This window comes from Myxocyprinus asiaticus, chromosome 28 (genome assembly GCF_019703515.2).
Source record: "Myxocyprinus asiaticus isolate MX2 ecotype Aquarium Trade chromosome 28, UBuf_Myxa_2, whole genome shotgun sequence".
NCBI lineage: Eukaryota > Metazoa > Chordata > Actinopteri > Cypriniformes > Catostomidae > Myxocyprinus > Myxocyprinus asiaticus.
Window position 1 is genome coordinate 6,826,065 of NC_059371.1, and position 27,294 is coordinate 6,853,358.

Sequence of the window (27,294 nt, forward strand, 5' to 3'; positions counted from 1 at the left end):
TTGAAGGTGTTCAGACAGAAGACAGCGGTTCCACTGAAAATGTTTCAGAGGCTCCTGGGGCATACGGCATCCTCAGCGGTGGCCACTCCGCTCGGGTTGATGCATATGAGACCGCTTCAGCACTGGCTCCAGACTCGAGTCCCGAGATGGGCATGGCGCTGCAGGACACATCACGTGGCCATCACGCTGGTCTGTCACCACCTCTTCAGCCCTTGGACCAACTTCACATTTCTACGGGCAGGCGTTCCCCTAGAGCAGGTCTCCAGGCACGTCATGGTTACGACAGATGCCTCCAAAACGGGCTGGGGTGCTGTATGCAACGGGCACGCAGCCGCCGGCTCCTGGACGGGCCTGCGGCTGCGTTGGCACATCAACTGCCTCGAGTTGTTGGCAATTCTGCTCGCCCTGCGGAGGTTTCGGCCGTTGATCCAGGGCAAGCATGTGTTAGTTCGGACAGACAACATGGCAACAGTGGCATACATCAACCGTCAAGGCAGTTTACGCTCCCATTGTATGTCACAACTCGCCCGCTGTCTCCTCCTCTGGAGTCAGCAGCACCTCAAGTCGCTGCGGGCCACTCACATCCCGGGCGACCTTAACACTGCAGTGGACGCACTGTCACAACAGGTTACCCTCAGGGGAGAGTGGAGACTCCACCCTCAGGTGGTCCAGCTGATTTGGAGTGGATTCGGGCAGGCACAGGTAGACCTGTTCACTTCCCAAGAATCCTCACACTGCCCGCTCTGGTACGCCCTGACCGAGGCACCTCTCGGTATAGACGCACTGGCACACAGCTGGCCCCCTGGACTATGCAAAATGCGTTTCCCACAGTGAGCCTACTTGCAAAGACCCTGTGCAAGGGTAGGTGCTCCGCATGTGTTGGTTCCCCATAGGTAACCCCATGCGACGTATAACTTCTACTAATTCATTTCCCTGTTGGTAAACTGCGTCTTCCTTGGGCAGAGGCCCCTCTGCCCCAGTCACCATGTTTGTAGAAACACCTCCCCCATAGGGTAGGACCTACCATGGGACTTCTTCACATGACATACTTCCGACAAAGCTCGGCAAGACCATGTGACATATTTCCACTCAAAAATACCCCCACCCCACCCCTCTCTCTGGGCGGGGTGTGGTCTTCACGGTGTCTTCCCCTTGGGAGGGACACCCCCCGATGTAGACCTGGTGGCCCCAGTTGATTAACTCTTTTTTTGGGGCCGTTGTGTCGGCCTGGTGCGCTGGCTACGAGGCACACAGTGGTCTGCCCGTCACACACCGCCAGTTCACGTAACACAGTTCAGCCAGTTGTGGCGTTTCGTATAGGGACCCCTAGTGTCACTACATCGACACAACGTCAAGTGAGTGACAGATAGGGAATGTCCTGGTTACTTGCGTATCCTCCGTTCCCTGATGGAGGGAACGAGACGTTGTGTCCCTCCTACCACAACGCTGGACTACCAGCTGAAATGGACAGGACCTTGTCTCGGCTCCTCAGCACAAAACCTGAATGAGTGGTTGCATGCCAGCTCCTTTTATACCCATATGTTCGGGGGAGTGGTATGCAAATACCACTCGCCAATTTTCATTGGCCTTTTATCAAAGACCAGAGTTGTTTTGGGCTCCCAAGAGTGACCCCTAGTGTCACTACATCGACACAACGTCTCGTTCCCTCCATCAGGGAACGGAGGTTACTCAAGTACATTTACATTTACATTTATTCATTTGGCAGACGCTTTTATCCAAAGCGACTTACAAAAGAGGAAAACATAAGCGAACCAGGACGTTTTCTTAAAAACGTGCAACACGTAACGCAATATCCTAAACTGTTTAAGCGTGAGATATTCACAACAGAGTCACTCCTACAAGTAGCTAAATCTTCAGTATATTTATTATATGCTATTATTTCAGAAGCTCAGGTTTTTAGGGCACTTTTCTCATATTGTTTAATCTTGCATATTAAACAGATTCATCTTTAATATGTTTGATACATGTTTAAATAATTGCAAATAGCTTATACATTTTTTCAAAATAAACTTTGGTCTGTTACAGTTTGATACATGATTTTGTCATTTTGCACATTATTCTGCAAAAAAATAAAAAACTGAAAATTTAGTTTTTGTTGAGTAACATTATTTGCAATTTTAGTCAGATTAAAATTTAGTAAAATTAATGAATATGACATGATGAAACACTGACTAAATATAAAAGGCAAAAGAAAAAATTATGACTAAAATACAAATTTAAAATGTACACTGTGAACTATAACGTAACTCATCAACATGACTATGTTAAACACCCAACATGTTAAATTAATGTCTTCTAAAGCAACACAATCACTTTTGGTGCGAAAAAGATCAATATTTAAGTACTTTTTAACTATAATCCAATGCTTCACAAGAGGGTGGAAATCAAGCAGTCTCTCGTGTGACGTTTTCACGTTGCCATGATAAGGATGTAATCTCACATTCTCCTCTCAGTTGAGACATCCAGGATAAGCACACAAACGCATCATTGTGAGTAAAGAAACAGATAAAGACAGATCTAAACCAAAACCAGTCAAGCTACTGTACAGCCTTCCTCCTCCTCACTTGTAAACAGCGCTGTTCTTCCGGCTGTGACTCACGTGTGTCAGTTCTCGTGTGTTTCAAATGCCAATACGATTACGTCACATGCGTGTACCTGATCGGAAGCGATGATTTAGAGTTAAAAAAGTACTTAAATATTTATCATTTTCACACCAAAAGTGATCGTGTTGCTTTAGAAGACATTAATTTAACCGCTGGATTCATATCGATGACGTTTATGCTGACTGTCTGTGATTTTGAGCTTCAAAAATCAGATCACCATCCACTTGCAGTTTAAGAACCTACATAGCTAAGATATTTTTCTAATTTTCTTCAAATGTGTTCTGGTGAAGAAAGAAAGTCATACACACCTGGGATATCATGAGGGTGAGTAAATAATGAGAGAATTTTCATTTTTGGGTGAACTATCCCTTTAATATGCACAGACAACTATAAGTAAGCTATTAGCCATAACTAAATTTTCTTGAAACTGTGAACACGGTCTCTGCGGCGCTATGAAAATTCCTCTGTTTGTTTTAAAGTAACCCATCTATTGAGACACAACAACATTGAATTGACCCATAGCGTGAGTTGTGGGCGGGACTATCTGTTTGTTTGACCATGGAAGATGGGGGATTTTTTCAGAAAGCTGTTTTGAAAACAATGTTTATTTTTGAAAATCCGTTTAGTTGCACAAAAATTACACACTTCAGTTTTAAGATCTAGTTTCACTAAAAACTCAAACTTATTCATGCCTGACTTTGTTAAAATCCTAAATCAGCAGCACAACACATCACACAAAACAAAATGTTTAAAGGTCAAGTACGTAATTTTTTCCGATCTTTCATATCGAGTAGCACTAGCCCGATAGTACGGGTGTAAATCGGACGTTTATTCACGATACGATCTTATATCGATGTTCTTGGCCTATGATCCGACATTTGCCATACTTCAAAGTCTGCCACGATACGATTTAGATTTGATTAGATTCAGGGCCCTGCAATCGATATTCCGATATTATGTGCTTATTTTTCACAGTCAATTACAATTTTTTTGCCCTCAAATGCAACCAAAATATAATTTGAATATTTTATTGAGTTCTCTGAAAAGTGCAAATTTAGTATCCACATTATGACATCCACAACAAAATAAGGTACTTCAAATGTTGAAAAACAAATGTAGATAATAATCTAAAAAATAACGTCACACACAAGTGATCATCACTCATTTGATGACAGCTAATTTTTCAGTTTAATCTAGTTTAAAGTACTTACATACACATGACTTGTTTCCAACTATCCGTGTTATCCGTGGTTTTCTTGGCTACAACTTCCACAGTTGTAATAAAAAATTCTGTTATGGTTAACTGGATAAATGTAAGTAAGGGTGTTGATGTGTAGATGTGTAAAGTCTTATAACTGATGCTGAAGCTGAGCAGGTTTTTCTCTTTCCCTTGTTAGTGCTGTTCAGAATGTCGGTGTTGTCAAGATGTTTCACATGGTTGAACCTCTCCATGGTACTTTTAAATAGCAAACTCTCATGTAAAATTCAAATGGGTCACATGCGCAACAATATCGATGGAAGCCAGAATTAATCATGCATGTGAGCTGCTCTGCGTTTGTCATGAGAGTTCACATTTTAAGGAGTGCCCGGTTGACATGCTCGCACTGATCCTGGTCTGGATCTCCCGTTTCGCTTGAAGCTCGGTTGATGCACGTGCATGGATAGCAGAGCGCAATTTGGCTTCACAGACCCTGTGCACATCCTTGTCCCAAATGAAAAGCATATTTAGCACTCATAAAGTGAAATTAATGTAATAAGGTTGCTTCATTGCCTGACGGAAATGCGTACGGATGTGGCTGACATGAGAGTATTAAAATAAAGGTACATCTTAAAAAAAATTCTATATCGATATTTATGCATTGTATTGATAACATCGGATCGTTGGTTATTGGATCGATGCATCGATCCAGATTGATGGATCGTTACACCCCTACCCGATAGAGCAAGAGACAGTTCAATCAACTGGCCCCAAACTCTCTCTCATGTGCCATGGGACATCAGGTCACTTTTATTGTTAAACCCCAGAACCAAAGCTTCACCATGTGGAATGTTTTTCTACATTCTTCTGGAAATGACCCATCAAATCCTTGGCTAGACTTAAGTGGACATATTTCTGTGAGAAACAACAGGAAATGTAAAATTGCCTTCCACAGAATTTTAGAAAATGTTTACCTTGAATACAAGATCAAACACTATCTCACGGCAAACAAATCTTCAGCAGTAAAAGATGTTATGTGATACTATGCCTCTCAGGGCATAAAAAAGGCTTGATTACCTGAGACACCTGCTTGCGGATGGCTGGCATCTTTTTCATGAGCTGTGATAGGGCTCCAATTGTAATCTGCTAATAGAGGTGAAATATCACATGGGCATGAAACTCCTGACATGAGGGATCTCAAAAGAGAGAATCTGTAAGTGGAGACTGGGAATGTTTGGGCGCTGTAATAACTGTAAAGACACACTGTACCTTCCCGTCAGCCTGCTGTTTACAGGCAGAGATTTCCTTCACAAGTTTGGGAATTTGTCTTTGGAATAAATCTTGGATGGCCTGAGGGTGAGTAAATTATCAGCAAATTTTCATTTTTGGGTGAACTATTCCTTTAATTTGTTTAGGCTAATTCATTATATTGTAATGCGTGGCTAAATAAATTTAGTGCTAACAATGGTTACATTTGTGAATGGCAATTGTTGTTAAAGTTACACAAAATTTCACTTTATTGTGCTTCAGTTCTTGCACACAGTTTTCTCTTGGCACACCCAAAGTCTTGCTTCTGGCTATGGCTTTCCAATTCTCTGATAAACTGTAAAACATACAAGAAAGATACATTTAAGTTGCACTTATGACTTTAGAGCAGTTCAAAGGCCTCGTTAATTTAAGTTTTTACATTACTACTTTGACAGTCATAATGTTGTATTACATTACCTTTTTCCACCCTGTTTCTGGCCCTCTGTCTGAAAAGCGCAGTTTCTGTGTACCTCACCTTTTAGACACGCCCACTATTATGGTTGTCTAACATCTTTACAGAGCAAACGCCTCTTTTCCACAGTTTTTCCATAACCCGGAACACATTAACTTTAAATGACGTTAAAGTTTTCATTAGTTAAAAGCAAAATACAGTGAAATTAGTACCTCTTTCAGTATTGATGTATCTCAGATGCTCTTGCTGTCACTGCAGTGATTGCCTATATTGTGGAGGCGGGGCTATTCAAATGAACACCACATTGTAATATCACTATGTGGCCGATTTCAAAACAAGTTGTTTTTGCAAGGTGGAAACAATAAATGCTCTATTTGAGCTGAAGAGGAAGTTTTGAGTTCTGAAACTTACAATATGTTTTCATAGTACAATGTCCTCTTTTACAGTATGTCAAAATTTCATGGAAAATTTGATTCTTCATGTCATGACCCTTATAAATGCTGCTTTGGTAGGCAGCTCACTAGCTGAAACAGCTTTAATTTCTTTGTATTGTGCTGATGCTCTATTAAATTATGATTTTTAAGCAGAAGCAAACCATACAGCTCTTGCGTTATCAAAACAACAATAATACAGCCAAAGTATAATTAAAAAGATCTTTTAATGTGACGATACTTGTGTATTTATTCCAAAGACAAATTCCCAAACTTGTGAAGGAAATCTCTGCCAGTAAACAGCAGGCTGATGGGAAGGTACAACATGTTCTGTTAATATATCCTAATAATATGCTTAATATTTGGTCATAAAATTTGATTACATTATTTTAGAATGTTACATAATTATTTCCCAAAATCCAGAAGACAAATGCATAGGTAAATGAAGGGACAATTTGCACTAACTGACAAAACCTGGTTTTACATTCACTGATTCAAAAACTTAATTTAGGAAAAGAAATAATGGAATACATGTAATAGGAATACGTATTTAAAATACAAAATATAAGATTTACATTTTAAGATAACATTTACAATTTAAATCATTAGTAATTAGATTACAGTTACATTTAAAAAGTATTTTGATTACTGAAGAGATTACTTTGCATTTTATTGTCATTTGTTTCATTTAATATTTAGTCCTTTCAGATGGAAAACATTTATACATATAAATGAAGTGATCCAAAGTGCATTTATTTGAACAGCGGTGAAACACTTTCTTATGATGTGTTACATTCAGATGAGCAGACAGAGAAGTAAGTTTGAAGTAAGTTTGGAGCAGAAGAAATAGAAATAAACCTTGTGTAAATTGTCAGCTTTACGCTAAGTGAAAATGCTATTTCTAGCCATTTTACATGCATGTTACCAGGCACGATCATATTTTTTTTATCAAGAAAATTCACGTTAGATCATAATTTCTTTTTTCTAGTAAGACCTTTGATATTAGGGCAAAAATGTTATTCTTTCCTGTAAAAATATCTAAAAACAAGATCAATTTGATTTATCTTGTTTTAGAAACAACACTGCATAAGATATTTAGGTTTTTCAGAGAATGTATTTTTAACATGTGTATTTTGTCTTTTTTATAGTCAAAACAAGTGAAAAAATCATCCTGGTTACTTGTGTAACCTCCGTTCCCTGATGGAGGGAATGAGACATTGTGTTGATGTAGTGACACTAGGGGTCACTCTTGGGAGCCCGAAACACCTCTGGTCTTTGAAAAAAGGCCAATGAAAATTGGCAAGTGGTATTTGCATACCACTCCCCCGAACATACGGGTATAAAAGGAGCTGGTATGCAACCACTCATTCAGGTTTTGTGCTGAGGAGCCGAGACACGGTCCTGGCCATTTCAGCGGGTAGTCCAGTGTTGTGGCAGGAGGGACACAACGTCTCATTCCCTCCATCAGGGAACGGAGGTTATGCAAATAACCAGGATGTTCCCTATCTGTCAATCACTCGATGTTGTGTCGATGTAGTGACACTAGGGGTCACTATACGAAATGCCACAACTGGCCGAAATGTGTTACGTGAAGAATAGCCCGGACCGAACTCCAGGCAGGTTTCACTGATAGAGAATGCTTGCAGGTCTCCTACCCTCTTGATGGAAGTGAGCGCAGTCAGGAGGGCAGTCTTCAAAGAGAGTGCCTTAAGTTCAGCTGACTGCAGGGGCTCAAAGGGGGCTCCCTGTAGACCCTGAAGAACTACAGAGAGATCCCATGAGGGAACCTGATGATCAGGTCGTGCTTCCCTAAGGACTTACCGTCCTGTGTCGTGGTGTGCCGCTATAGCGGCTACATACACTTTCAAGGTGGAGGGGGACAGCCGCCTTTCCAACCTCTCCTGCAGGAAGGAAAGCACCAATCCGACTGTGCATCTCTGGGGGCCTTCGTGTCAGGAAGAACACCACTTAGCGAACAGACGCCACTTCAAGGCATACAGGCGCCTCGTAGAGGGGGCCCTAGTCTGAGTGATCGTGTCTATCGCGTAGTCTCCCACGTCCCGTCCAGGCGCCTGAAATGGAGATTCCAGAGGTCTGGTCGCAGGTGCCAGATGGTGCCCTGCCCCTGAGAAAGAAGGTCCTCTCGTGAGGAGAGTGAGGTCCGAGATCCACGTCTGGGTGGGCCAGTAGGGTGCTACCAGGATGACCAGCTCCTCATCCTCCCTGACCTTGCACAGGGTCTGTGCAAGTAGGCTCACTGGGGAAAAAGCATATTTGCGTAGTCCAGGGGGCCAGCTGTGTGCCATCGCGTCTATATCGAGAGGTGCCTTGGTCAGGGCGTACCATTGCGGGCAGTGGGAGGATTCTTGGGAAGCGAACAGGTCTACCTGTGCCTGCCCGAATCCACTCCAAATCAGCTGGACCACCTGAGGGTGGAGTCTCCACTCTCCCCTGAGGGTAACCTGTCATGACAGCGTGTCAGCTGCAGTGTTGAGGTCGCCCGGGATGTGAGCGGCTCGCAGCGACTTGAGGTGCTGCTGACTCCAGAGGAGGAGACGGCGGGTGAGTTGTGACATACAACGGGAGCATAAACCGCCTTGACAGTTGATGTATGCTACCGTTGCCATGTTGTCTGTCCGAACTAACAAATGCTTGCCCTGGATCAATGGGCAAAACCTCCGCAGGGCGAGCAGAATTGCCAACAACTCAAGGCAGTTTATACGCACCTGGAGACCTGTCCTAGGGGAACGCCTACCCGTAGAAATGTGAGGACGGTCCAAGGGCTGAAGAGGTAGTGACAGACCAGCGTGATGGCCATGCGATGTGTCCCGCGGCGCCATGCCCATCTCGGGACTCGAGTCTGGAGCCAGTGCTGAAGCGGTCTCATATGCATCAACCCAAGTGGAGTGGCCATCGCTGAGGATGCCATATGCCCCAGGAGCCTCTGAAACAGTTTCAGTGGAACCGCTGTCTTTTGTCTGAACGCCTTCAAACAGGTCAGCAGTGACTGTGCGCGCTCGTTCATGAGGGTCATCAAGACTGAGTCCAACTCCAAGCCGAGAAAAGAGATGCTCTGAACCGAGAGGAGCTTGCTCTTTCCCCAGTTGACCCGAAGCCCTAGTCGGCTGAGGTGCGAGAGCACCAGGTCCCTGTGTGCACACAACACATCCCGAGAGTGAGCTAGGATTAGCCAATCATTGAGATAGTTGAGGATGCAAATGCCCACTTCCCTTAACGGGGCAAGGGCTGCCTCTGCGACCTTTGTGAAGATGCAAGGGGACAAGGACAGGCCGAAAGGGAGGACCTTGTGCTGATACGCCCGACCCTCGAATGCAAACCACAGGAAGGGTCTGTGTCGAGGTAGAATCGAGATGTGTAAGTACGCGTCCTTCAGGTCTACTGCCGCGAACAAATCTTGATGTCGGACACTCGCTAGAATGCATTTTTGTGTCAGCATCTTGCACGGGAGTCTGTGTAAAGCCCGGTTCAGTACTCGCAAGGTTGGTCGCCGAGCGCAGCTCCTGCATCAATCCCGGGGTGGAACAACCCTCGTGCAGTTCCTTTAGCACCTTGGCTTGGTGGACTTGCAGGAGAGCCATGGCGTGCAGGGCAGAGGCGGCTTGTCCAGCGGCACCGTAGGCTTTAGCCGTCAGGGATGATGTAAACCTACAGGCCTTGGACGGGAGCTTTGGGCGCCCGCGCCAGGTGGCGGCGCTCTGCGGGCATAGGTGCACCGCGAGCGCCTTATCCACTGGGGGGATTGCCGAATAGCCCTTGGCCGCTCCACCATCGAAGGTAGTGAGGGCGGGGGAGCTTAAAGTTTGGGACCAGGCAGTAAAAGGTGCCTCCCACGACCTTGTCAGCTCCTCGTGCACTTCCGGGAAGAAAGGAACTGGGGTGGGGCATGGCTGTGAGTGGCGCAGCGAGCCCAGGAACCAATCATCGAGCCGTGAGGGTTCAGGGGAGAGCGGAGGGTTCCACTCTAGCCCGACGCTCGCGGCTGCCCGGGAAAGCATGTCCGTCATCTCCGCGTCAGCCTGTGACTGGGCAACCATTCCCGAGGGGGGGAGCCCAGCTGAGGCTTCCGCATCTGACTGGATGAGCCCGCTCTCCTATGCTGCACTCGAGAGCTCATCACCTTCGCGGGCTCCGAACAAGAGGTCGAACTCACCGTGAGACGAGCCGGCGGACTCATCCGGAAGCCCGATCGGGGCAGACAAGCATGCTGGGGAATGGGAGGTCCGTGGGGGGATACCCAGCGGAGGTGGTCCCATTGGGGTCCCCAAATCACCCCCAGTGCTAGCCGCGCTGGCCTCATACCCGTAGGTAGAAGGGCCGAGGCGGGGAGCCGCTGGGGTGGCTTGCTTTCTTACGAAGGCAAGCCGCGACCACAACGTTGCCATGGTCATGTTCTCGCAATGAGTAAATGATCCATCTACAAATGCTGTCTCCGCATGGGTAGCGCCCCAACACGAAAGACAGCGATCGTGACCGTCAGAAGGCAAGAGATAACGACTGCAACCAGGAATAACACACAAACGGAAAGGCATCTTTAAAAAGACGCGTCTTTAAAAAGACGTTCCGTGTGTGCCACTCTTTTAGAGAAATATACTCTTTTTTAGAATATACTCTTATTTCTGCTGAAGCGCCCAGGGGCGTTCTCTGCAGTGCACCAGTGCAGAGGGGGGAGAAGCTTCTGAAATGCGCTGTCAGATCCAGCAGAGGTGAATGAACAGCCGTGGGAATTCAGCTCAGTGAGTATCGAACGTTCGGCTCCGAAGAGAAAATCTGAAGGAGTGGTTGCATACCAGCTCCTTTTATAACCGTATGTTCGGGGGAGTGGTATGCAAATACCACTCGCCAATTTTCATTGGCCTTTTTTCAAAGACCAGAGGTGTTTCAGGCTCCCAAGAGTGACCCCTAGTGTCACTACATCGACACAACGTCAAGTGAGTGACAGATAGGAAACTACCAGCGCTGAAGAAGTAATCCAAAGTATTTAGAATACGTTAGTGACCTTGAATAATCTAACCAAATACGTTACAAATTACATTTTACAGCATGTATTCTGTAATCTGTATTGGAATACATTTCAAAAGTAACCCTCCCGACCCTGAGCATAGATACGATTATTTGAACGTTTATAAAATTTTTTACGTCTGTCAATAAATTTCTGATTTTAAAAATCCTCAACTATGTAGAAGTCCTTGGTTTTTTGGAAATATTTACTTCAGCACCGGACATTAATATGCAGATATTGACGCAGTTCAGAAAACAGCAAAAAAAAAAAGAAAAAAAAAAAAGCTGTTTTTCACCATGATACAATGTTAAATAAAAAATAAATACCTGTTCCAGGAAATCATATTAATGGAATAATTGCAACTTACATATTAATTGAATCCACCTGGTTAGGTTGCTTCCCTGCCTTGATACGGCCCATGTAGCTGGGATAGACTCCAGTACCCTCGTGACCATAGGTGGGTAGGCTGTAAATTAATGTTTTTTTTTTATTTATTTTTTTTTTTTACAACAAATAATTAATATAGACAAATAATTGAAATTCAGGACACTGCTTATGACTTATAGGTAGCAGGACAAGGCTTCCACTTATGGGACTGTTGTCACCCTACTTCATTATGCATACCTACACAGCAATCAGTGAATCAGGGCCGGTTCTAGACATAGAGAGCCCCTAAGCAAAATTTATTTTGGAGGCCCCCCGAATGGTTGATTTTTTTTTAAACTTGTTTTTATTATTTAATGTGGCATGGCATACAACAAAGTGGTAGCTCATTTAAATAATCACTTTAACAATCTGTTTAAAGCAGTACTCTTAACTGCTTTTTTCCCCCATTGTTGTAGACTGGTAACTTCTAAACAACACTTTATTATCTGATAAAGTGATAAAAACCTGTGCACCTCATAAGAGCTGCCAGCCAATCAAAATGGATTTTCTGACAGCTCTTGCAATTTATGCAATTGCAGATGTGAGTGCATTGCGCAGCTCTGGGTCTCGTTTCACAAAAGATCGTAGAATACATCTTATGATTCATCTTAGTTTTGCCTCTTGTTTCCCAAAGCCTTCATAACTTAAGTATAATTTGAAAATGCTCATAGATTTAGTGCTCTGGAGTAATCATACAGAGCTAAGAGCATCTTAATAGACAAGGGCTGGATTTCCAGATAGCGTTGCAACTTAAGCTTTAACGATCAATTTAACTAACTAACGTCGCTCGTTTTTTTACAATGGAGTAATGCCTGTTTCCCAAACCAGCTCGTAGATCGCTCGTTATAAAGTTGAACTCATGTGATTTGTTACGGGAGCTGTCCGGTCCAAAGGTGCTGATCACTTTGGCCAATATGTCCAGGTGTTTGTCTTCTCAAAATGAAAATATGGTGGAAATACTGACAAACATGGAAGTTGTTTGTAACCTTGTTGAGGCACCGAAATGTATTACCTAACTATTACAGAATTTATTTAAAGAAATAATTTTGGCTTTAGTAAGACAGAGTTTCAGATGTATTGATGCTCAATCATAGAGATTAATGCAAGTGACGCAATAAATGTATGTAATGTGAATGTATGCTATGTGAATCATAAGGGGCTCTCAAGTAGCCTAAAAAATTTTGGCTGGAAACTGAACAAATGCACACAGAACAGGATTAAAATGACAGGCATCAGTATTGAACTACTCATAGACATGTCTAAATATGAATAGATTATCTGATTAGAGTTCAAGGTACTGTGTACTTGTAGCCTTACTGACATTATGCATCATGCAATTTGTTACTACCTTGCAAAAAGACTTTAGGTGAGCTGATTTGAACCAGCCATTGGAGGAAGAAAGAAGAGGAGGAGGATGAAGAGAGAGAGAGAGAGAGAGAGGGAGAGGGAATCTCTCATTGCACACTCTCGTTCTAATCTCCTCTGTTAACCATATTTTAATTAAGGCATATTTATTTAAGTTTTAAACTGCATGGTCACATTACTCACATATATCTTCTTAAATAATCTGTTTAATAAGAACAAATCGTCTTTCTATTGCCATTACAATTATGGTTTTCAAAGAAGGCTAATATAAGTTTAAACTGTTTTACGTGTCTTGTAAATGTAGACCTTTCACGCCGCATGAACAGACTGCGGAGACTGCCTGTTGATTTCATAACGATTTTTGAACTGAATTCAATGGGTACCCCAAAAATGTTTTACTTCATTCCAATGAAATTCTAAACAACAAATAAAAAGAATACGTTGTGTATGGTTGTATGCTGCGCAAAAAGTTTTCTCATAAGCAAATCAATGACAGACAAATCAACAATAAACACAAGTGCCGTTTTTATTTTAGCATTTATCTCATGTTACAACCGATTATGATTCAACTGACTTCGATTATTTAACTTACTATCTGCTGATTTTATTTAACTGCTTTATGAACTGCAACAGTTAAAGAAACCCAGTAAGCCCAGTTTAAAATCTGTAGTCAATTGTGTAGTAATTAAAGAGTGTTGACAGGGCACTTCTTGAGGTAAGGTAAAACAGATCCAAAACAGCTTTGGATAACAACATTTGTGTTTAATTACGTTGGTTTTAGTAAATACAAATATGTGTGTGTATTTGACTTGGCGCAATGGAATTCTTGTTAATTGTAAATATGGCAAGGGCCGCCCCTGAAACCACAATGCGAGCACTGCCTACACTGCACAAAACACATGTGCTGACCATGTGTAATGAGGGAGCGAGAACTTTATATATCTTGACATTTCTCTTAATTTATATACATTGTTTTTCACTATTTTCTTTGTATGCCATTTCTTTCTAAGCTGCCATTCTTTCTAAGTACTTAATCAAAATGTATCTTGCTTCGTCTGCTAAGTGCACTGATCATGAGAAACAAAAAACAGTTTTTATGAAAAATGACGCAAAAACACACTGCATTCCATGCAAAGTAAGGATACAACAATTATTTCATTAAAAGTAAAAATAAAAATTTATTTTATATTAATTTATTTTATTTTATTCTATGGCCTATATTTGACCTATTAAGGAAAATTACTAATATTAAACATAATAAGTGTTTAAAAACAACTAAGTATTGTTATTGTATCGGTATAGGCATCTACACTCTAAAAAATGCTGGGTTAAAAATAACCCAAATTGGGTTGCTTTTAGTCCAGCAGCTGTTTAAATATGGGACAGAACATATGTTGGTCTAAACAAACCCTGCAAGTTGGGTTGTTAATTTTAACCCAGAAATTTGGTTATTTATTCAACCCAAATGCTGGTTCATTTTTACAGGACTGCTGGGTTAATTTGATCTCATAAATGTGTTAATATTTTCAGATTGTTTTATCCTTAAAAAGATTGTAAAATAAACCACACAATAAACAAATGTGTAAACATGGTAGCTCCTTTATTATTGGATAAATATAAATACATGCAATAAGTACTTTTAAACTATTTTACAAATGTTTTAATAAACAGCATGTAGAACAATAAAGTAATATTTATAATTAATGTTAAATGCACTAGGCATTAAAAACACTAAAGACCCATTGTATTATTAAAAGTATCATTGTTCACCCAAAAATGAAATATCTCTCATTAACTCACCCTCATCCCAGATGTGTATGCCTTTTTTCTGCTTCTAAAACTATTATTATTATTATTATTATTATTATTATTTTGGTTCAGAATACAGTATCTCAGCTCTGTTTGGTCCATTCTATGCAAGTGAATAGTGGCCAGAACGTTGAAGCTCCAAAAAGTACAGAAAGTATTCAGACCCCTTCATTTTTTCACATTTTGTTATGTTGCAGCCTTATGCTAAAATGTTTTAAATTATTAATATTTTTTTCACATTAATCTAAACTCCATACACCATAATGACAAAGCAAAAAACAGAATGTTGATAATTTAGCAAATGTTTTAAAAAGAAAAAACGTAAATATCACATTTACATAAGTATTCAGACCCTTAACTCAGTACTTAGTTGAAGCAACTTCGGCAACAATTACAGCCTCAAGTCTTTTTGGGTATGATGCACCAAGCTTTGCACACTTGGATTTGGGGATTTTCTGCCATTCTTCTCTGCAGATCCTCTCAAGCTCTGTTAGTTTGGATGGAGACCGTCAGTGGACAGCCATTTTCAGGTCTCTCCAGAGATGTTCGATTGGGTTCAAGTCCGGGCTCTGGCTGGGCCAGAGTTGTCCAACAATTATACCATTTTTTATTGTTTCACATATTAAACACAGAAAAACAAAACATATATACACAGAATCAACAATTAACCCCCACTATTACCACTCCCCCTCCCAATGAGTGTGTCTTTAAGACCAAGCCTATACTGCCTATATTGGGGTCCAATAGAATCGATGTAAAATATTGAATTGCATAAGGTGCACCCTTGCGTCTCTAGATGCAGACTTGATGTTTTTTAGAATCCTATCCCACACTCCCTCCTCCAATACCAAGTTTAAATCTTTCTCCTATAGTCTCTTGATAGAAGTTAAAGCTCTGTCCCCCAGACTCTGAATTAGCAGGGAGTAATACACTGATGCCTCATGACATTTTCCAAAAGCAGTAATCATCCCTCCCAGTGTCTGCCACTTCAGGGGGGTGTATGCTACTCCCAAATATAGTTCGGAGCAGGTGGCACAGCTGTAAATACCTAAAGAACTGAGATCTGGGAATCCCAAAATGTTGAACCAAATTTTCAAAGGATCTCAACACTCCGCTCTCATATAGGTCACAGAGTATAGTAACCCCCCTCACAATCCACTCTGACCAGCAGAAAGGGGACTTATTAATACATAATTTTGGGTTCAGCCATATGCTCGAGGCAACATTTAAATAAATATCTGAATTAAACACTCTGGACACTTTTGTCCATACTGAGTGCAAATGTGAGATAACGGGGTGTAACTTAACTTCTCCTGTTAGTATGATAGAAAGGCTTTGTAATGGCAAAATAAGGGCAAGAACTTCCTGTTCAATACAAAACAGGGAGAGGCTCTCTCAGGTGGAAGTGACCAATAAGCCAAATGTCTGAGACCGAATGCATAATAATAAAACAAAATCTTGGGTAGGCCTAGCCCACCTTTGTCAATCGGCCTATGCAGCTTACTGAAATGATATCTGGGACATTTACCATTCCAAATGAAGGACTTCACTATGCTATCATATTGCTTGAAATAAGAGTGGGGGACATCTATAGGGAGAGACTGTAGCAGGTAGTTGAATTTTGGAATACAATTAATTTTAATAACATTAACCTTCCCAATCATCGATAAATGTAATGAAGCCCACCTGCCCACATCCTCGAAAAACTTTATATTAAAGGGTCAAAATTAACTATAAGTCACACAAATTTGCTGTGAATAAAATACCCAAATACTTAATGCCCTGTTTGGGCCACTGAAAGGCGCCCGGATGAAAAGCCGTTATCGGGCAGTACGCTGTCAAAGCCAAAGCTTCGGATTTAGACCAGTTAACTCTGTATCCTGAGAACTTAGAAAAGGAATGAATAATTCTGTGGAGGCAAGGCAAAGATCTAGTAGGGTCGGAGACTAATAATAAAATATAATCTGCGTAAAGCAAAAGCTTACGTGCTACACCTCCCGCCATCACCCCTGGAAAATCATCCTACTGTTTTTTATTGTGGCTGCTAATGGTACCGTGGCAAGGCAGAACAATAATGGGGAAAGAGGGCAACCCTGCTGGGTGCCCCTATCCAGAGTAAAGTAATCTGAAATTAATCCATTTGTTTGTACTGCCACTACTGGGTGTCTATATAGTAACTTAATCCATCCAATAAACATATTCCCAAACCCGTACATTTCCAAAATCTTAAAAAGATAATCCCATTCTATCATATCAAATGCCTTTTCGGCATCAAGTGAGATGGCAGCGCCTGCAGTCTGATCATTCGCTACTGACCACATGATATTGATTGCCTAATGTTATCAGAAGAGCTACTGCCCCAAATAAACCTGATCTATATGTAGAAGAGATGCCATAACTTTCCTTAATCGGTTAGCCAAAATTTTGGACAATATTTTAATGTCTAGCTGGATCAGGAAAATTGGATGGTAACTCTTACACTCACTTGGATCTTTATCATTTTTAAGAATCAGACTGATCCGGGCTTGCATCATGGCTGGCGGAAGCTTTCCATTCTTTAATGATTCCATATAAATATCTAGCAAAAGTGGAGCCAGTTCTGTAGCATAAGATCTAAAAAAACTCAGCGGCAAAGCCATCTGGCCCCAGAGCCTTGCCTGTAGGCAAGAGAAATAACTTTCCTTCTATTTATGGGGTGCCCCAACCCATTCACATTCCACGAGGAGAGAGAAAATCCACTTATACTAACATCTGACATTTTGACATATTAGAAAAAATAGATTGTGTGTCAAAAATAAAATTATAAAGACCACATTCCACATTAGTGCAACAATCAAACCCCGAACCTCCCCCCGAACCAAACAAACAGAAAAAATAAAAATATGCGCATTAACCCCACGCACGACAGCGCCAACCAGCGTCCATCCCTCTAATCTCAAACAGTCCATGTATGCCTATGAGAGCCCCCGTGACAACTTTGCCATCAGATTGCTCAAGTCTGGTGTTTCTATACATATTTTGTAAAACAGAATTACACAACAGAAGATAATCTATAAAACAAACTCCAGCCAATAGGCGGGATAAACACAAAGAACGTGTAGATTCATCCACATAACTGTCCTGAACAGAGCATGTGAGCGAAGCGGAGCTGTGTGACACTCTGCTAAATAATCCGCTCCATGCACGTGCGCTCCGCTCAGCCGCTCACGGCCCAAGCGAACGCTCCGCTCAAGTACCGCTCACGCTCAAGTACCGCTCACGCTCACCGGTAAAAAAGCGTTCGCTCAAATCCCACTCCAACATGAAATTTCTCTGTAGTATACTTGGTTCCAAACACGCACACAGGGGGTAGCTACAGTGTCCCAAGCAACTGCCCCTTTGCCACATGGGTTGAGGTGCCCCTCTGGGTGAAATATAGACTATAGGCCGACATTTATTAAATTATCAATGATTAGTAACGTACACATCTGAAATTATGTGATTGTATTGTTGTGTTTTTGTATATAAAATCTCGCTGTTTATTTTGGCCTGGTTTACAACTGCTGTTAGAAAATCGGGTCTACCAGACCTTCCTTATCATTTGTAATCAGTCAAACATTTCTCTGTTAGCATATATGTCATTGAACATCTTCAAATAATGCCTTAAAAAATTTCAGATCTAAATGACCTTTATTTACTTTAAACAAGTCATCAAACATGCCTCTACAATTGATAAGACATATGTGCGTTGGCACGGAAACTCGCATATGCGCAATTTTGCGCTTTTCAGATTAAACTGGACCCAAGTGATACAACCGACCCAGAAAAACACAATCTTTTCAACTTTAAAGTTTGTTCGAGTCCTTTATGGCAATAATGAAAACATGGACTGGTACCAGGAAAAATATTGCAGGTAAAAGTGACATAACTGTTTTTCAGTTGTCTCCATGGAATGATTATACTGTAGATTTGATACATTAATATGTTTCTGATTTAATGCTATCAGACTTTGGGTCTGTAAATTAAAATGAGCAATTTCTCATCCTAATTTTGTGTTCAGTTTTAAAGGGTGTATTAAGTTATCCAGAAAACAGCAGTGAATGTTTTTCTCTTTTTCAGTGTTGTTGCTTTATTAATATTCCCTACAATTTTAATCTAAAGGACTGTGGTTATTTATATAATAATTATTATATCAGTAGATACCATGTGCCCCCTTTGTTTTTCCTTTGTTATAAAGCATTATAAAGTGAATCTATATATAATAATATATATATATATTATTTGACCAGTCCCCCAGTCCCTGCCACTGAAAAACACCCCCACAACATGATGCTACCACCACCATGCTTCACCGTTGGGATGGTATTGCGCAGGTGATGAGCTCTGCCTGGTTTCCTCCAGACATAACGCTTGTAATTGAGGCCAAACAATTCAGTCTTTGTTTCATCAGACCAGATAATCTTGTTTCTCACAGTCTGAGAGTCCTTTATGTGCTTGCACTAAGGAGAGGCTTCCATCTGGCCACTCTGCCCAGATCGGTGGAGTGTTGCAGTGATGGTTGTCCTTCTGCAAGTTTATCCCATCTCCACACATGATCTCTGGAGCTCAACCAGAATGACCATCGGGTTCTTGGTCACCTCTCTTACCAAGGTCCTTCTCCCCTGATTGCTCAGTTTGGCTGGGTGGGCAGATCTAAGAAGAGTCCTAGTTGTTCCAAACTTCTTCCATTTAAGAGTTATGGAGGCCACTGTGCTCTTGGGAACACAGTCGATATATTTTTGTAGCCTTCCCCAGATCTGTGCCTCGACACAATCCTGTCTCTGAGCTCTGTAGGCAGTTCCTTTGACCTAATGGCTTGGTTTTTGCTCTGATATGCATTTTCAGCTGTGAGACCTTATATAGATAGGTGTGTGCCTTTCCAAATCATGTCCAATCAATTGAACTTTCCACCGGTGAACTCCAATCAAAGTGTAGAAACATCTCAAAGATGATCCAGAGAAATGGGATGCACCTGAGCTAAATTTCAAGTGTCATAGCAAAGGGTCTGAATATTTATGTCAATGTGATATTTCAGATTTTTATTTTTAATACATTTGCAATGTTATCAAAAATCTGTTTTTTGCTTTGTCATTATGGGGTATGGAGTGTAGACTGATGTAAAAATCAATAAATAATTTAAAGCATTTTAGCATAAGGCTGCAACATAACAAAATGTGAAAAAATGAAGGGGTCTGAGTACTTTCTGAATGCACTGTACATAAGGGCAGTATGAAAGTAATCCATATGACTCCAGTAGTTAAATCCATGTCTCAAAAGTGATATGATAGATGTGGATGAGAAACAGATCCTTTCTTAATCTAAATCTTCACTTTCACATCTGAAAGAAAACTAAACAGGTGCCACGTGTGACTTTTAGATGTGAAAGTGAATGTATAGTAAAAAAAACAAACAACAAAAAAATATTGATGTTTCTCTCACTTTTTCTCACGTTCACAGTCATTTAACCACTGGAACCATATGGATTATTTTATGCTGTATTTATGTGCTGTTTGGAGCTTCAACATTTTTGTCACCATTCAGTTGCACTGAATGGACCTACAGAACTGAGATATTCTTATAAAAATCTTAATTTGTGTTCTGCAGAAGAAAGTAATCTGGAATTGCATGGGAGTGAGTAAATGATGAGAGTATTTTCATTTTTGGGTGAACTTTCCCTTTAAATGTTACTTATAATTCTAGTGTCTATTACTAAAAAATACTTATGTAAGGAATGAATTAAATCAATAAAATTATCTATGTGTAGGCCTGTTTTGCTGAGTCTAGGATGTAGGGGAATACGGCCTTGACATCTCAACCTGCTGGAGGTACTCCACCATATTTGTTCCCACCTACAAAAGATAAATACGAAAGAAAAGCAAAAAAGTTAAAGAAAGATATCAACCCATAATGTTAGCAATCCAACAGTCATCAGAATACTTAAAGCATGGTTAATAAATGTAAATGTTTCTGTTCAATAACAGGTCAAAGTTTGCACCAGTTTGTGATTTTTCACATAAGTGTTTGCCTCACTGCTGATGGTTTTTAAGTACAAAGAAAAATTCAGACTTTGATTCGATATTCGATGGTTCATAATTTATTTATTAATTAATAGTTGCCTTGTTTTTTTCTCTAACTTTTTTCTGCTCTAAACTCAAATATGTTTTCAATGTTTACTGAGCACACCAATGCTTTTCATGTGTTGGACAAAGCTCCCGTGACACGAGTGTTGTGAAACGGCCTTCGTATCAGTGACGCACCGCTCGCGTCCAGCGTAGACAGGGTGATACGGGGTATGAACTAAATGAATCATGTTGGTGATATATTTTGGATACAAAACGGCAAATTTCACCGAAAGGAGACGTTTGCATTACTAAAAAAAAAAACAGAAAAAGCAAATAAATCTATTCAGTGTCCAGTGGGCAATACAGGCTAGCAAAGCCAAAGCTCACGAAGCTAGCATGACATCTAATAACAGTTGATGTCACATACGCTGTCCAGTTCTGATTATGGAACAGTGTCTCTGCATCTTCTGGTGTACAGTAATGATATTACTGATAAAAACACTGACACAAACCTTATTTCACCGAATTAATCGAGAACCGCTCACTCCTAAAGACGATCCATTCCTAAAAGCCCGCATCAGGTAATTCATCAGCTGGGCTGTTCTGACTCCACTGCTGGGTTGATGCATCGGGGTGGGGGGAGGGGTGTATAGCTTCAACTATCAGTGAAAATGACCCAGCCACTAACCCAGTGGCTAGGTTACACAAAAACTACCCAACAGAGAGAAAATAACCCAATAAAATTACCCAACAGGCCAAACTGAAAAAATACCCCATCATTTTTAGAGTGCAAGTATTAAGCTGTGTAAATTAACAAATATTAACTCATAACGGCAGAGCAAAGGTGTACGCTTCATTATATTCATGATAAAATTAGGCTCCGAATAGAGGTCCACCTTGTTTCACCAAGGTCCACCCACTTGAAAATTGCTGGCCTGGCCACTGACAGGCTGCATGCTTTTCCCATAACTATGGGTCTTAGCTGTTAAGAGTGTTCTCTACATGTAAAGTTGCGAACATTCTTTTCTTTTTCTCATACGCTTCCCAAACCTGCACATAACATGAACTTTTAAGTGCTTCTTAAGAGTTGCTGTCCATTGTGAAGTGCTGAAATCTGACCATATAGCGTCACTCATTCATAGATTTGTGCATAACTTTATAAACACTTTTAATTTACCTCACTGAGAAATGTTCAAAGTTGTTTTCTTAAATAATCAAACTAATTAACTACATAATTAAATACACAGTTTTGTAATTATTTTTGTGCTGGAGGCTTAGATCTACTGTTTTTACACAATCACTGCTTTGTTCATCAAATGTGCATTTGCAATGTTTCATTTATCATCTGTGGGTTGACAGCAATAGGGCGGTGGAAGCACAAACATAGGGTAAATGTACAAACATTAAGTGATTAAGTGGAGCTCTGCGCTTTGCGCCCACACTGATACCAGTGACATCAACGCATATCAGTGTGAGCGTGACAGCACCCTTCGGTGTCAGAGAGGGTGATGAGCAGTTTGTAAAGAGAAGGAATGTGGGCAGACATGCCAAGATAGACAATTTTCCCCGTAAATACAGTATAACATCAACATCATTTCTTCTGAATTTAGTACAATATCATGCGGACACTTTATACCAACTCGTGCACAAAGGTAGGCCTAATTAATTTTTCATTCATTCATTTATTATTTTTATTGTAATATATTATTTTATTTTATATTCTCATTTTCTCATTTCTGCTCATTTCTTTTCAAATTAAAAAAACAAACTATTAAAACATACATGGCTGTTCTCTCTACCTGTAGCTTTAGTCTTCAGCATCCAACACATGAGTGCATTGCACTACCTACTGGTGAGAATGAATAGCATCACGTTAAGACTGTGCATCGGTACTCTGCTGCTTTTCCTGCAGTTCCCGGATGTAGAAGGTTGAATTTCCAACCGAATTTGAACCACTAAATTTGAGGAAGCAAATTTTGTTAAGCGAAATAGAACGGGCTGAATTTTACCTGTCGAAAAATCTAGATGGTATTTTCAAATGAACGAAATATTTTGGGAATAAACTATGGAAGGTGAATATTTATTGTTGAATTTTTAAAAATGAAATTAGTTTTGAAATGTTTCCAAACTAAATTTTCAATGCTTAAAAATACAATGTTTAATTTCAGCCTCCCAAAATGCAAGCACTGTAAATGCAACGCATTTAAATGCAAGCACTGATAATACAATGCATTTATTTTTTCGATTAGAGCAATTCAACATGCTTTTATGCTTCAAAGACTTTAGTTGTGAATTTACTTCCATACATACAATGCAAGTGAATGGGTGCCAAATTTTTGAAGCTCCAAAAAGCACATATAGCCATCATAAAAATAATCCATATGACTCAAATGGATAAATTAATGTCTTCTGAAGCAAAACACTAAGTGTAAGAAATAGATCAATATTTAAAACCTTTTTTTTTCTTTTACTGCTGCTGTGGTTTGCATGCTGACCAGGGTGGAGTTCAACGAATCAGTCTTTTTGAACAAATCTTTTAAGTGAACGAATCATTCTCGTTCACATCCATACACCGGCTCATATTTCTCTTTCACTAATGTCTTTTCCTTTCAAAGCCAATGACCCCTTTCAAAGCGCGAGACTGCTTTGGTGGCTTTTCATGCATGTAAAGACTGACTACAGCGTGAGCCAATAGCTTTCGAGTGCTGGCTGTGATGGAGAATATCACTGGTTTCACCCGCTGAACGAATATGCCCCTTCATTGGAATAATAATAGTCGGTCATTTGAGTATGAACGAGATGAGACATCATACGTGTACTGGTAAACTCTTTTGACAAATGACAAATTACAGATGGAAATGTTGTGCTTTGATGCATAGTGTAAGATACTTAAGCTTTTCTTAAACTTTCTTAATAATTAAGACCAGCATTTGACAAAATATAGTGAAACTATGACCTGCCAGTTGTGGTGAAAACAGTTATAGTGTTTAAACTATATTTTTAAAGTGTCTTTGTACATTTGTAGACATGCAAATTCCATCTGTCTTCCTTTGTGTTGCATTTAAAGACTGACTTTAGCATGAGCCAAAAGCATTTGAGAGCGGGCTGTGAAGGAGGATATCATTGGTTGGACCCACTGAAGGAATACACCCCTTTACTGAACTAGTATGCCATTTCATTAGTGTTGTGAATGAACTGAATGTACTGGTAAACTCGTTCACGACCGACATGAATGAATCAAGTCACTTGAACGATGAACTACATGAACGATGATCTGCTAAACCGAGAGGAAATGCATGTCGTTCGTTCGTACCGTCAATCTCATTCAACAAGAAAAGGCACTCTGCAAGGCTGAAGTCTCTAAGTAGAATTTTAATTAAGGATAATTAGACTTGTTCTGGTCGAGAATGACTGTTTTTAATTCAATGCAGTTACTTAAAAGGACATTTGGCACCATCTACAAGCACAAAGGCCTGGTCAAATATGGTCAGTGAACGAATCAATGAACGAATCTGAACAAATCTTTTTGGTGAATCAAAATCAAAAGAAGTCACTGAAATTAATCATAATCTCCACCACTAAAAACTGCCTCTTGCGCGACGCAAGCATTTGAGCCTCCTCTGCACAGATATTCATATGTAGATCCCATATTAGCAGCTGTTTGGACCGTGATACTGTTTATGCAGCGGTCTGAGGCATCTCCTGCACTCACTTTCATTCAAACCGATTCAAACAGCTCCCTTTGTTGACTGTTCCAAGATGGCGGCGCAGTTGACATATCCAAACCAGTCGAATGAGGCATATATGTATGATTATCTATGCTCCTCTGTTGTAAACAACACTGCACTTCAGTTTTTTTCCAAGTATTTCATGCATCAGTTCTCACACATCTAAAAAGTTTTAAATATTGGTCTTTTCTTACACACAGAGCATTTCACTTCAGAAGACATTCATTTATCCACTGGAGTTGTATGGATTATTTATATGATGGCTATATGTGCTTTTTGGAGCTACAAAAATTTGGCACCCATTAACTTGTATTTTATGGTCCTACAGAGCTGAATAAGTGGGTCCACAAGGTGGCGACACTCACATTTGAGCCATTGCTGTCACGTAGACATGCTAGAAGATGATGTGATCACCGGTAAACATCAGGAGACAACAGTAAAAACATCAACATTAGATGTGCACATCAAGAACACGTGTGTGAGTAGGTCAGGAGATACATGCAATTGCATATAACTTGAGTCTGAAGGACTATAAATACATCTTTATGGGGGCCTGGGTAGCTCAGCAAGTAAAGACGCTGACTACCACACCTGGAGTCGCAAGTTCGAATCCAGGGCATGCTGAGTGACTCCAGTCAGGCTTCCTAAGCAACCAATTGGCCCAATTGCTAGGGTGGGTAGAGTCATGTTGGGTTAACCTCCTCGTGGTCACTATAATGTGGTTCTCGCTCTCAGTGGGGCACGTGGTGAGTTGTGCGTGGATGCCACGGAGAATAGCGTGAGCCTCCACATGCGCTAGGTCTCCGCGGTAACGCGCTCAACAAGCCATGTGATAAAATGCGTGGATTGACTGGCAACTGAGATTCGTCCTCTGCCACCTGGATTGAGGCGAGTCACTACGCTATCATGAGGACCTAGAGCACATTAGGAATTGGGCATGCCAAATTGGGGAGAGAAGGGGAGAAAATCCCCCCAAAATATAAAACATGAATAAATAAATAAATAAATAAACCTTTATGGATCTCAACTCCTGAAGAGAAAAAGTCAGGTGTTCCATAACAGTCGCAGTGCGCCAACCGCCTGTGTATGTGCACACGGTCAAATAAAGTATACTTTGAGGTGACCGTTAAACGCTGAGCTTTCGCGTCAAATTGAAGTATACTTTGGGTTTTAGGATCACTGTGCAACCATGATGAACATCTGAAGGTTCCACAAAATCGATGGCATTGAGAAAACAAAAGACATCACTAACATTTAAAATATGAATTTCAAGGCTAATTCCATGTTGTCAAGGTCATGTGACTGAGGTTTAAACTGAGTTAAGGGGCCATTTACTCATAGGTGTTGTCCTTGATTGACATGAGGTCATAGGCCATGGCCTGGTAGGTCAGCTCATGCAACATTGGGCTCACGGGGTCCAGTGCTCGATCCACGATCAAAAGCTGAACCTGCGTTTTTCCCTGAAGATGAAAGACATGTTCTAACGAAGGGATTTGTGACAGAAATAACATTAATAAGAACATGCTAGACCATCAACCAAAATTGCGTTAAGTAATTAAGTAATAGTTTACCCAGAAATGAAAAATCATAATTTACTCACCATAACAATTAAGGTCCAGGTTTGGAAGGACATGAGGGTAAGTAAATGAATGCAGAATTTTCATTTATAAATGAACTACTCCTTTCAAGGTTCAAAAATGCCTCAGGACATTAGCTATTTTTATATTCAATAACCCAACCAGATTTATTGCTCCACCAATCAGCTACACAGACTGGAATGTGGCTGTCGTGTACACAACAGAAGATCACACCTTTTTTTTCCAGTTCTCATCCAACTCGTAATGCTGTGCCAGCTTACTTTCCACAACTTCAGCCAACTTCTTGGTGTAACCGAGAGCTAAATGTCTGCACAGAACAAAAACTTCAGTGCCTACACATGTATAAAATATCCATTCACACATGAAGGGTAACTTGAGTGCACTGAGTACAGGTGTAATCTGGTCTGACTGTACTTCTTGTATCTGACTCCAGGATATTCATCCAGTGTGGCGCAGAGAGAGATGATCTGATCAGCGAGCTGCTCTAGAGTCTGATCTCTGTCCCAACTGTTAGGGCTGTAGATGCTCTTGAAGGCTTCAGTTTTATCACAAGTGAACACCTGCACAGGTTCAGTGAATTAACAGCTTATGAACGAACAAGTCAGACTATCTAAACATGAATACTGGTATTTACAGAAGACAGACTCACTTGTGCTTCCTGTGGCAGAAAAGAGATGTTGATTTCCTTAAACACTTTAATGTACTTGGCACAGTTCTTCTTCATTTTGTCGAAGAGCTCATCAGGACAGTCTGGGGTAAGAGTTACCAAGGGTATGTTATGAATTGAGATCCTAATAGTTCTTCATAAATACATATGGACAGTTGGGAGAATCTCATGAAAACTATGTCTATGACAAATTAAACCCAAAAACTCAATAGATAATAAGACTTTTTTGCATAAAGAATATGTTGCAAATTTTAGGACCATTAAGATTACTTTCATGACAATTTTCAAAACAAATTTTCCACCAAAATCCTCATTTATCGTAATGCAAGAGAGAGAGAGAATTACAGACAGCTGTACTGTGTGTTTTTGTACTGTGTGTTTTGTTTAAATTGTTTATTAAATTATTATTTAAGTTGTCAAGCTGGTTCTCGCCTCCTCCTTTCCACTGAACCCCCTTACACTCACCAAGGGAAATGTTGACTCCAGTTGACTGAATATTCAAGAAGTAATTAGGAAAGACCTGTGGAGTCCTGGAAGAAGGTTTTATAGACGTATGACACTAAACTGAAAATGAGTTTTAGACCCATGGGTCAGCAGTACGTCTGGAGTTGACAAGTTGATGACAAGA

At 40.6% G+C, this 27,294-nt stretch overlaps 1 pseudogene; it reads right to left on the bottom strand.

Moving 5' to 3' along the window:
- Positions 1 to 27,294, bottom strand: part of LOC127419361 (syntaxin-binding protein 3-like) — a 54,240-nt pseudogene that overhangs the window by 21,352 nt on the left and 5,594 nt on the right.